This window comes from Durio zibethinus, chromosome 18, assembly GCF_047325235.1.
Source record: "Durio zibethinus cultivar Kanyao isolate XHJ-2024 chromosome 18, ASM4732523v1, whole genome shotgun sequence".
Lineage (NCBI taxonomy): Eukaryota > Viridiplantae > Streptophyta > Magnoliopsida > Malvales > Malvaceae > Durio > Durio zibethinus.
Genome location: NC_143179.1, coordinates 18,593,264 through 18,607,203, shown reverse-complemented (window position 1 = coordinate 18,607,203; position 13,940 = coordinate 18,593,264). Strand labels below are relative to the sequence as shown.

The following is a 13,940-nucleotide window of genomic DNA, read 5'->3' as shown; positions in this document are numbered from 1 at the left end:
TCAAAACAGAGAAAAATGTTTTAAAATAAATTTTAAGAAATTAAACTTAAATAAAAAAAGACCAAGTTATAAAAATTATAAGATTACACATGTTTAAATGATACCTTTCTTCGAACGGACAATGTGAGGGTGTTAATACCTTCTTCATTCGTAACCGTACTCTCGAACCTAATCTTGATTTCACAAACCTAAATTTTTTTTAGTAAGTTTTAATTAATTTTAATATTTTTACTAAAAAATAATATTGTGGATGGCCAATCACACCTTATAAAAATATTGGTGGCGACTCCAAAAATTTTCACCAAGTCTAGCAATCGAGTTCTCCCAAATAAAAAATCGTTATGACATTTAATATTTAATTTAAAAAGTCCATAAATTTAATTGAATTTTATTAAATTTTTATTTTTTAATATATATAAATAAATGAAAAAAAAAGTATGATATTTAATATTAATATTATATTTTATCGAGTTTATAACTTGAAATCAAGCTAGCAAAGCTCAAGAATAGAAAATAAACCCCGTGAGCTTGAGCGTAACTTCCAAACTCAAAATTTCGAGTCTAACGAACTTGAACTTGATATCATATTAACTGGATTCAGCTCCGAAGCACAGTTCAGGACGCACTTTACAAAATAAGCTAAAAAATAAGAAAACACCGCCTCAGCGATTACCCATAATTCCCATAACCCGTGCTAAGCTCCAATGTATTTTTTTTCTAGTAAATCTCTTCACTTAAATGTAAAAACTCAAATCAATGACACTCAAATCACTCCATAAATCTCTTCACTTCCATTTTCTCAAAATAATTTTTTTGAAGACAAAGAATCTGTGAAATTTTTGTAAGACATGGCGATGCTGCAGAGAAGAATCTTGAAGAGACGCGTTGAAGAAGCCAAAGCAAACTTAAACTTCAATTGTAACCGTATACTCTCCCCCGCAGTTCCTTCTGTATCGGTTACTTCTTCTTCTACCACCACCGCTACAACATCCGACAGTGCGCCATGTCAGCTTCCATGGTTCGAATACCAACCGAAACTGTACAATGGACCGTCGGTCGATGAAATCCTTGAAAAGCGGAAGAAGTTCTTGGTTCCCTCTCTCTTCTACTACTACCAAAAGCCGGTAAAAAAAATTTTCATTTGTTTTTCCAGATTATATAATTTCTCTATTTTGTTTATTCATAATAATTTTTTTTTGAAAAAAAATTGTGTTCAGTTGAATATTGCTGAAGGGACAATGCAATATTTGTTTGATGAAAGCCGGAGGAGATATTTGGATGCATTTGCTGGAATTATAAAGGTATGGTGTGGACATTGGCATCCGGAGGTTTTGAATGCAATTGTGGAGCAAAGTAAACTTCTTCAGCACACTACCATTAATTATCTCCATTACGCGATTGCTGCTTTTGCTGAGGCTTAGGCTTCCAAAATGGCTGGAAATCTCAAGGTGTAAATCTTATTCTTTCGCTGATTTGTTTTTTTCAATTTTTTATTATTTTTTCTATTCAGTTGAAGAATCACTAGGTTTTTAATGTTTCTGTTTGGTTGCAGGTTTGAAGAAAAAAAAGGCAATTGTAACAAAATCATAATTTTAGAGTAATATGAAAATGAAAGCATTATGTTTATATCATTTGATCATTTTAATTAAAATTTGTTTGTTTGTTCTTTTATTTGTTTTTACTTAGTAGTAATAAAATTTACCGAAGCAAAATGCAAGTAGTTAAAGCATGATCGCAAATACTTTTCTTTATTGTGTTTCTTCTTCATTTTAAGAAAAGCAATATCAATTGAATCAACCACTGCTATTAATAGACTCTGTTTATTGAAAAACAGAATGTTTTGCTAGTGGTATTCATCGGGAAAATAACTGGAAAAGAAAGGCCTGGTTAATTGATTGCTAAATGCCTCAGGATGAATTGTTTTAGGAATGTGAATATTTATTAAAAAAAAATCATATCCTAACAATATGAACCTTCTTTTCTGGTTGTATATTTTATCAGTTCTGGGAGTGAAGCGAATGAGTTAGCAATGCTGATGGCCAGACTACACACTGGTAATCTCGGTACGATTTACTTGAAGAATGCATATCATGGTGGCAGTTCTAGTACTATTGGACTCACAACCTAAATACATGGAAGTACTCAATACAAGAGCTTTGTATACGGATCATGTCTTATATAATCGTTATACATGTCATGATATTGTTAATTGGTTCACAACTAATATCATACTTCCATGTTCAAAACTAAATTTTCAGTTTTAGCAGCCATTCAACTTATTCTTTAACTTTTCCTTCTTGAAGTGCTGCGCTTTGATTCAGTCATTAGGTAACTTCACTATTCCAGTGTTCCAATTGCTTGCAAGCTCAATATGATGTTGAAGTGTGGGTTTGGCGTGCTAGAAGTTGAAGATGATGGTATAAGATAAAAAAAGTGGTTAGGATTTAATAAATACTTTAAATTAATAAAATATAAAATATAGGGCTATACGGACTCGAACCGTAGACATTCTTGGTAAAACAGATCAAACTGATTATTATCAAAATGATTCGACCAATTTCAAAGACCTAACATGGATTTTTTTGCATTGGGCATCATCACTTAATGAAAGTAGATTATCTCTACATTCATTTTTTTTTTATTTCAAAAATTTCATGATCCCTTCTCGAACCAAACATGAATATTTTGATTCATTTGGTTCTCGCTCAATTATTTCTTATTTATTGAGACTTAATTCCCATATCTCTTTTTTTTCTAATGTAATGAGCTTACCCTTTCCCTCTATTCTCGATTCATATTCTAAAATATCGACACTGATCGCTAATCCAAGACTAGAATATTCAGAGGATTCTTCTAACCAAAATAGAAAATATATCAAAAAATTAAACTAAAAAGTATAATAAATAAAAAATTTACATATAATTTATAATTGTATAATTGTACTTAGAATTGTATAATATATAATTGTAAGTTGTCAACAAAGTTGTTTCTCTTTTTTTACTTCAAATTCAAAGAATTCTTCTCTCTTTATGCATAGGTCATCGATTCAACATTGGAAAAAGGGGCTTAAATTGTTTTATCGACATGAGTGTTTTATATCGAAATAACATTTTTCACTATTTATTTTAAAATATTTTTGTATTAATTAATATAGTAGTAGAAAAAGTACCCTACTGCATCTGAACTTCAAATAGTTTGGCCTTAACCATGTTAATGGTCTCGGGTTTTTGGTTAATAGAGAATCAAAGTCGATGTTGTTGGGGAACACCACAGCTCTGATATCATTTGTTGGGCTAAAAGCCTCCAATCCAATCACACCAGCGAAAGCGAAATCAAACAATAAATCAAACACACAAAAGATAACAATTTAACGTGGTTCGGTCCAACTGACCTACATCCACGGATGAGAAAAAAGATCCACTAGTTGTAGAGAATTACAAACTTACATCAAATCATCAACCTCACTCAACAATCAAATACTCATAAGACACTCTCAATCTCCTCTAGTCCTATGAAGTATTCTCTACCCAAACAAACACAAACCCTTGTGCACCCTTTCAACATAACCAAACACATACCCATATGCTCCCATACATCATACCTATGTGGACCTTCTTAGTCTCCTCTAATCCACTCACAAACAAACATACACACCCATAAGACGTAAAGCCCCAATACTCTTATGGGGTGTCTATCCCATAAAACCCTACAACTCTCTTACATCTTTTTCTCATACCTAACCCTGTAGAGACTTCACCTATTTATAACCATACAAACTTGCCCATTAAGAATCCCACTCCTCTTAGAATTCTTCTCTTATAAGTCAAACTTGCCTATTAAGAATCCCTTTTCTTTTAGAATTCTTCTCTTGCAAGTCAAACTTACCTATTAAGAATCCTCTTTCTCTTAGAATTCTTCTTTTGTAAGTCTTCTTATCCATCAAGCAATATCTGACAAATCTCAAACAAATCTCAAACAAATCCCAAACAAATCTCTTATGGGATTTGAGTCAATATTCCCAACAATCTCCACCTTGACTCAAATTCCATCAATAATCTGTCTTCATGCTAGACATGCTTGGCTCCACCTGCAATAGAAGTCTTACAATCATCTTCTCTTCTCTTGTGTCTTCACGCTTCATACAAACCAATCCTCAATCTTCAAAACTTGAACTCAAACTCTTTTCTTGAATCGAGCTCCTCTGGACTTGCTTCTTCCCATGTCTCAAACCATGCACTTCCCATATCTCAAACTATCAACTATTCTCATGTCTCGAAACATCGGCTCTTTCCACATCTTGAATCTTTAACTCTTCTCACGTTTCGAACCTTCAGCTCTGATACCACTTGTTGGGGAACACCACAGCTCTGATATCATTTGTTGGGCTAAAAGCCTCCAATCCAATCACACCAGCGAAAGCGAAATCAAACAATAAATCAAACACACAAGAGACAACAATTTAACGTGGTTCGGTCCAACTGACCTACATCCACGGATGAGAAAAAAGATCCATTAGTTGTAGAGAATTACAAACTTACATCAAATCATCAACCTCACTCAACAATCAAATACTCATAAGACACTCTCAATCTCCTCTAGTCCTATGAAGTATTCTCTACCCAAACAAACATAAACCCTTGTGCACCCTTTCAACATAACCAAACACATACCCATATGCGCCCATACATCATACCTATGTGGACCTTTTCAGTCTCCTCTAGTCCACTCACAAACAAACATACACACCCATAAGACGTAGAGCCCCAATACTCCTATGGGGTGTCTATCCCATAAAACCCTACAACTCTCTTACATCTTTTTCTCATACCTAACCCTATAGAGACTTCACCTATTTATAACCATACAAACTTGCCCATTAAGAATCCCACTCCTCTTAGAATTCTTCTGTTGTAAGTCAAACTTGCCTATTAAGAATCCCTTTTCTTTTAGAATTCTTCTCTTGCAAGTCAAACTTACCTATTAAGAATCCTCTTTCTCTTAGAATTCTTCTTTTGCAAGTCTTCTTATCCATCAAACAATATCTGACAAATCTCAAACAAATCTCAAACAAATCCCAAACAAATCTCTTATGGGATTTAAGTCAATATTCCCAACAGATGTACCAATGAATGATGAAATGCTATGGTTCTTAAATATGATTTTAAAATTTATTTAGAAGTAATTTGCGGGATCATGCACTCTTTTCTTTCCTAGTTATAATGAAAAAAAGTGCAATTGGGTGAATCCAGCCTATTCTTGAAATAAACAACTCCCACACATTCCCTTTCCAAAAAAGATCAATACACCAAGGACTACACTTGGATTTATTGGATTTGTTGCTAAAATATCGGTATTAAATCCAAAACTCTCGGCGGATGGCCAGTGACCCAAGGAAAGGAAAGAATCGGTTACATTTTTCATATAATCTCCTATTTTATTTTAGATAGAATAAAAAAATTGATTCTTTTTTTTGCATTATATCACTTTGACTCCTTTTTTATTTATTATATTCTATCATATTTAGATTATTCTAATTATTCTAATTCCATGTATTCCTTTTTTTAATAAATTATTATTAAATTATTATTAAATTATTCATTATTATAAATTTTCATTTACCTATACATCTAAACGAAGTCAAAAATAAATTTTTTAGCTAGAAATGTATTTTTTTCAATTTAAAATTCCCAATAATAATGATACTTATTAGAATTAGGGGAGGCAGGTTTCATGTCAATGACAAAATACCTCATTTGTTACAAAACTCCTTTAAACAATGAAAAAGATTTCTCTTGAACTAAGAAGGGGAAAGAAGAAAGTGAGTCAGTGTGATAATTCCGCATTCTCAAATTAATCCTTCCCATGGATTATTGTCCCAACAAATAAGTAATTGTAGGGGTGAAATCTTGATATAATTTGAAAAAGCAAGGAGTAAGTTCCAAGCCATAAAATAAGAAAAAAAAATACACAATTCTCATGTTTATAGGATCAAACAAACAAACTCTAAGGAATCAAAAAAATTGAAAAATTGGATCTATGTCCAACAGATCACACCTACCAAAAAAAAATATTTTGTTTTGGTTCGACTTATATAACCCCATATGAAATATTTGACGGTAGAAATTTAGCAACACTCTCCCCCCTACATGTTTTATACTTTCTCCTACCAAAAAACCTTGTAATACCTACTCCATTTGTAATTCTATCGATTACTCGTCTATCAAAAAAATGAGTTAGTTCGGCCAATCCTCTTATATCTTTTATTAAGGATATTGAATAAAACATATTTATGTAACCACGATTATATGACCAATTGTATATTAAATATATTTTTTATCCAAGAAAATGCTTTTAGGATCCTTTTTTGCAAACGAATTTAGTAAGTTCAAATCTTGTAAAGATGAATAAAAAGACTTATATAAAAGGAATGCTGTAAATATTCCAAAACAAGCTATACTCACTGAAAAAGTTGCATTTGTTAAAAATTGATACCAATCCTCAAAATCATTTGAATTTTAAAGTAAAAGATTTATAGATGGAATTAATAATTTGGATAATATATCTAAATGTATTCCTTCTTGATTAAAAGAATCGCTATGGCTCCAACAAAAAAAAAAAAAAATTGAACCAGTATAAGCATAGGAAATAACATAATATGTTTGAGGCAAGCATGATTAGGAGAAAAATTTTTGCCACCGGTCAAAATTGCCTCTTTTTTAATGATTGTATACTAAATGTATATTTTTTAAAGGAAAACTCACTATTTTGAGGTTAATAGGAAGCAGTGAAACAATGTTTATTGGTGGGTATCCATCTAACAATCTTACTCATGGGATTGGAATAATTCTTTTTGGACAGTGAAAAGTACAAAAATCATTATGGGCTATAATAGAATTTTGAAATGTATGTATCAGATGAGTGTGAAATGCGTGTATTAGATGTTTATATAGCTTTTCCTTTTCTTTTTCCTTTTTCAGATGAGTGTGTACATGCACTAAAGTATTGAGTGATCCCATCTTAGGAATCATCAGATCCTCCTCTCTAAGTAACTACTAAACATAGTGTCAGAATAATTTATGTCCCGTGCTTTTTAATCAACAATGTACTGAGCACACCCTAAGACTATTCTTTTAAAACCAAAAGTGAACTAGAAATTTTGATCAGATGGCCCTAGTTTGAAGCAGATATTGTATCACTATGGCTTCAAGTAAAAGGGATTCCATCCTTTCAGAATCTAAAATAACTATTAGGTATTTTCTATTATCTGTTACACAATTCGATGCAATATGCTACCTGCTAAAGCTCTTTTGCCTAATATAAAATCAAGCTCCTCCTTGCCCATTAAGGCATTTCGTGGGTAGATGATTTTGTAGATCCCTTTTTGCACTTAACCAACATTGCCAAAAACATGTTCCATAAAAAGATTAAGGAATTGAAATATTCAACTGATATATGAGATCTCTGTTGTAGATCATTTGAAATTGGAGTTAAATGACCATATTTCCTCCTATTCTTGTGAAATTAAATGACTAAAAGGCGCTGTCATAGATGAACACTCATCCTCCGGCTGAAGTTTATACTTATTTTAAAAGTACAATAAAATTTGAGAATTTATTCTTTTGTTCTTCATTTTGTGTGGTTTTCCTGGGGAGTATCATTCGTAAGAAAACAGACAGTATTTATGTGAAAAGGGGATATCTAGCCTTACTTTCCTAGCCTCTGAACACATACCTCACACCTCATGTTAACAATTTTAGCTATGCAACCATTATAATTGCATCCATATAATAGCTCTTTGATTAAGATACTATCATTCAAACTAAACTGCTGATTTCTGAATGTTATAATGGCACGGTGTAGGGTGAAATTAATCCATCATGTTGTAAATCCAGATCCTTTTCGTGGAATCCTTGGCTCTGATGCTACTTACCATGCCAAAGATGTACAAGATCACAATGATTATGGTACTTAGGAAATGTTGCAGGATTTGTAGAACAAACCATTCAGGTTAAATCCACCGTTGTCTCCTTCAGGTGCTTTTTTTTTTTTTTTTCTTTTTTAATCACTTTAAAGCTAGATACTGAACTTTTTTAAAATTTAATTAAAATTAGGGAGTTGGAGGAGCACTAGAACTATCCCCAGGATATTTGAAACAGGTTTATGACATTATAAACAAGGCTGGCGGTGTCTACATCGTGGACGAAGTGCAAACTGGATCTGGTCGCACAGGAAGCCATTATTGGGGTTTTGAGACTCAAGGTGTCATTCCTGACATAATTACCATGGCAAAGGTCTTTAATCATCAAACTTTGTTATTTTAAATTATGTGAACATTATTGGCACATAAATTATACCCTTATTTGTTATGAGCTTCTGTCTTCCCCTCTTCCCTTCTCCTCTTTCTCTCTTTGAAGTAAGTTTCATTTAGTTTAGCTATCTTCAGTTATTATTATTAGAAATGATAGCATCCTTTTAAATTCAACATATTGCATTTGTCAGGGCATCGGCAATGGATTACCATTAGGGGCGATGCTGACAACACCAGAAATAGCTAATGTGATGGGTCAAGAAATTCAGTTTCACACTTTTGGTGGAAATCCTGTATGTTGTGCTGCTGCACTTGCAGTGCTTGGAGTTCTAGACAAGGAGAAGCGCCAAGCACATTGAGCTGATGTTGGTTCTCACTTGACCGGACACTTGAGATCTCTACACGACAGACATTATAGTGATTCACTTATAAAAGCCCCTTTGCTTTGCCACTATTCCTAAATATGGTTTAATTTGCCCATGCATATTTTCATTAACCATTATTTTTCAATTTGAATTGCATTGAACAGAAAATTGTTCAATTATTGAACACTAGGAATTCTTCTTCTCTGTGGTCATATAGGCTTATAGGTACATTAAAATGGTCCTTCCTAGTATAACAAAATTGTTTTTAGGACTTCGAACGTAAGTTTAAATTTGTCCATGCTCTTTTACAATGTCAAGTTAATGGAATCAAATGAATCGAATTCTCGTATTTACTAATTTCCTTTTTTTTTTTTCAGTCATGGCAGATGTCAGAGCAGGGGCTTAATGGTGGGTGTAGAACTTGTTACTGACAGGCAGGAGAAGACACCAGCCAAGGCAGAAACTGCCATCCTATTCGAGAAAATGAGAGGTATCAATGCACAATCTTTCGAATAAAAATTTAAAAAACAAAGGCTTTTTACATTATCTTCTAAATTTATGCTAACTGTTCTCTTTTCTGACTAAGAACTTGGAGTTCTAATTGGGAAAAGGTGGATTATAGGGAAATGTTTTCAGAATAAAGGCACCGATGTGTTTTACCAAAGATGATACCGGTATTTCTTCTTTCTCTTACTGTATTGATTGCACAACCTAATCGTGACAGACACTCAACAATATGGTTTTCCAATCTTTTTAAATCCTTTTTATGGCATCATGGCACAATAAAGTAGGTGTTTTGTATTTGCGCAGATTTTCTTGTTGATGCTTTGGATTATTCAATGTCAAAGTTGTGAGCGTTAATTCTATCAAAACCAAAAATCAAAAATGGGTATAGAACTTCTCAATCCTTTGGTATCAAAATTCAGCATTATCTTCTCTTTAATAATATAAACCACATTTTCTTTGCATTTGGATGTGTTGATACGATTCTTGTTGTTTCTCAATGAACTAGTCACTGTAGTTTGGGTTCCATATTGTTCACCGAGTAACCAAGAAAAGATGACAAAAAATTAACACAGAATTGTACCATGTAATATATTCCATGCGTTTTCTTTAATTTTTAGAGAGAAGTAGTTTGCCCTCTGTTGATTTTTTTTTTTTTTTTCTGATTGCCTTTGCCTCTTTTTACCAAAAAAAATTACAAAAAGTAAAAGATAAAAAAAAAAAAGAGAGCAAAAATCGAACGACAAATAGTAAAAATATCAATCGCAATTTTAATAATAAGATGGAATTACAATTCTTCAAGATTATCATATTAGATTCACCTCTTCCAGTCAGCAAGATAGTTTCCATTCTTGGCAAAATGTTATATAACTTTCTAAAGAAGGGAAAAGGAGGTTATTAGCTACAATTGTAGGATTACAATTAATCAATTATATGTTAAAATTATGTAAGGTTTATCAAAATTTTGTATGAATTTTTTTTTTATAAGTTGTGAATTTTTATGTAACTTTTTTTTTTTGTGACTGGTTAATTAAATTTTTATGTAATTTTTTATTAAGATTGATTAATGGTTAAATTATGTTAGAAGTTTTCGTATTTTGATAAATTTAAAAATTTAATCTATCTACCGAAATTCATATAAAATTAATCTTCATATTATTTTGATTTAATAATTATAATTTAATCATTAATTTTATCGAATTTTTTTATTAAATATGCTAACATAATATTTGACCAACTGTTGTGTTCATTAGCTAAAATGACATAATATTTTAATTGAATGAGATTTAAAGGATACTATCGTGAATTAAATGACAAGGCATGATTTTTAATTCACATCATCTTTACAGTTTTAAAATTTTTTTTAAGAAAAAAATTCTTAATAATTAATGTTAATTTTTTAAACTAATAATTGAAAAAAAAAACAGAATTCAAGCCGCCAAATCCAAAATTCATTCAAGCATACAACCATACAAACCCATATTTCGGCGATCGGTTGTCACACCGACTGTCATCAATCATCGTTCACCTGCGTTGGAATGTCACTAAAATTTACCCGAAAGCTGCTCTTAATCTCCTCTGCATATCTATCAGCTTAAATTTTTTTCAAAAATCTCTCTTCTTCCAAAAAAACCAAAAGAAATCAAATCTTAAAAGCCTAAATCCATCGTTACCGTCACCTCTGATAGCCGCCAAACTTTCTCCGGCCTTCCTCTCACTCTCCCTTAAGTTTTCTCAGTTTAGATTTGAAAAATATATCCTAAAACCCCTTGAACCCGAGCTTCAAATCTTAGCTTTCCCAAGATCCTAGCCAGTCACAGTAATCATGATCAGCAAGATGATATGGGATTCATCGCTTAAGTTCTAAAGATGGTTTCTTTGGAAAGCCTGCAAATGTTCAACAGCAACAACAAATGATCCAAGACGGAATTATGGGAAAAGCTGCAAATCTACATCTTCAAGGGCAGTTTCCACTCAGGAGTTCAAAGTACTAATTGAATGAGCTTTTGAATGAGTTTTGCAACCTCGGAACAAAGCATTTGATGCATCCAAGCAAAAGCAAGCCATAAGACGAAACAAAGGAATGATGAGAATGGAGCTCGCTCTTCAAGGAAGCAATCCCTTTATTCCCTAACATCATGAGTTACAGAGAAAAAAAAGAAAAGCTGCTTTCAATGTTGTAAGAGGTATGAGACATGTGTTTCGATATTATCTTTTAGTCCTCAAAGATCGTTTCCTTTTCCATCTTTTCAACAAAAGGAACATGTCTTTTTAATCCAAATTATGAAGAATATAGCCTTGAAATTTTACTAGGTAGTTGAGGTTCGGTGAGATATTAGCGGTGAATTGCTTTTGGAGTTTTGAGGTTCATTTGAGTTTTTAATTTTTTACTATATTTTTTAAGCAATTAATTTTTTAATTATAATATATTTTTAAAAATTCTGAAAAAAATTCACTTAAATTTATTTATATACCACGTGACATTCCAACAAATCCACATCATCATAAATTTTATTAACAATCAATCAAAATGTCACATTAACAAATCAAAAGTTATATCAGCAAAATCAAAAAACACGTCAATAAATTAACTAACATGTTAACAAATCTGATGAAAAAATTTTAACAAAATTAATTATTAGACTAGAATTATCATACCAATTTAGTAAAAGAATCACATTTTATGTTATAATAAATGTATTAGATCTCAAATTTTATCAAAGTATACAGATTGATGACAGAATTTGACTCTGATTAATTACAAAATTATAGTGAAAATAATGTGAATTCTTATATAAATTTTTATTGTGATTGATTAATTAAATTTTTATATAAATTTTTTATTGTGACCGATTATTTACGAAAGTATAGCGAAAGAATTGCAAATGAATTTTTTTTTAAAAAAACTAAGTAATTTTGACTTCCTAACAAGTGATGATGGCAAAAGGTCCTCTGATGTTGGTTTGGAAAATGTATATTAAGAGGAGAGAGAATCTCAATTCTATCACGTCGACGATATGCTTATTATAGATGTTAATTTTATTTTCGCATCGGCTGTACCGATTAGTATACTTTATTTATATTAAAATATAATATATTTAAAAATAATTTTTTATATTGAATTTAGTACCTAGTAATATCAGTTATTTTCATTGATTTTGACTAATTCTAATGAATTTTAATGAATTAATTTATTTCGATTTATATGTAAAATTGAAATATATTTTGTAATTTTTAATTTATTTTTTATTGTTTGATTATTTTTAACTTAATAAAAATAAAATTAATTGATAAAATAACCATTAAAAGTTGAGTTTTTTATTTTTTATTGTAAATTTTTGTATATATTTTATTTTTTTTATCAAAGTTTATAAGAATTTCAATTTCTTTCAAGTTAGCAATTATATTTTCTTTTTAAAGTTTAACAATTATAAAGTCACGGTTAATTTTTAATCTCTTTGTTTTTATCTTAATATTTATGTAAAAAAATACTTATTTAACTATCATATGATTAAATTAAGTGCTTAAAAATATTATAAAAAATTTAAGATATTTTTTTAATACTTTTAAACTTATTTATTTAATTTTTTAAAATATTGCATATTGGTTTTGTAAATTATTAATAGTATTATAATATATAAATTCATGTACATTTATAAATATATTTGTATTAAATCAAAAATTTTAAATAATATGTTGAAACAACAAGTACCAATATATACTATATTTTTAAAGAAAATCAAAATTTTTGGTACAATATTAACAATTTTGGTCTCTACTCTTGATGATTACAACTAAAAATAAATGATTAATTTTGGATTTAATATTTATATGTTTTTTAATTAAAATTATCATCTTTATTTTTATTCAATTAAAAATTAAATGTTTACGAATTTGTTCAATATAGAACTTCGCAATTGGAGTGACTTATACCCACATTTTAATAGGGTGGGATGATAAAAATTGATAAAATTATATTTTCAACTAAAATAAAAATAAAAAATGATTAAAAGAAAAATATTAGTTCACAAACTTTATCATTAATTCAATTAAGGATTAAATATTTACAAATTTCCTTAATATAACACTCCCTAACTACAGTGACTTATACCTGCATTTTAATAAAGTGGGATGATGAAAAAGGATAAAATTATATTTTTCAATTAAAATTATAAAAGGTGATTAAAAGAAAAAAATTAACTCACAAATTCTATCATTTTCTTTGCATACTTTCTCAACATCCCAACACTGAAAAATTCAATAAAATTTTAAAAAAAAAACTCCAAATCCAGAATGAAATTATAGTACATTAATAATCAATCTTTAAAAAACAAATCTAAATCCAAAAAAATAACAAACTCAAAAAACCAAAATTTATCTTTGTTTCCAAAAGCAACCCATCTTTTGCTCTCATTTTCTCATATTTCTTCAACACTTTCTTTTAAAGACATCTCCATTCGCCCTGAGTGTCCCGCACCACCCCAGTTCCACCACCGCACTCTTGCTATGCCTTTTGAAATTCCTTTTTTTTTTTTTTTTGTTTACAGAGAGAAGTTTGGGAAGAAAAAATATAGGGTATTATTTTTGGGTGGCGTTGTTAGTGAGAGAAAGAAAGAGATGATAGCATTTTAACGGCTAAATATAACTATTATAGGATTTAACGGCTTGTGAAATTTATCGCCATTAAAAAGTTTTATGTTGACCAAATTTATAAACGATTGATTCTTAATTGAATCAAAATAAAAATTATAATTTTAATAAAA

The 13,940-nt window shown here is 30.3% G+C and overlaps 1 pseudogene; it reads left to right on the top strand.

The window, feature by feature from the left end:
- Positions 1 to 848: 848 nt before the first annotated feature.
- On the top strand, positions 849 to 9,527 carry LOC111299834 (alanine--glyoxylate aminotransferase 2 homolog 1, mitochondrial-like; annotated as a pseudogene).
- The last annotated feature ends 4,413 nt before the right edge of the window (positions 9,528 to 13,940 follow it).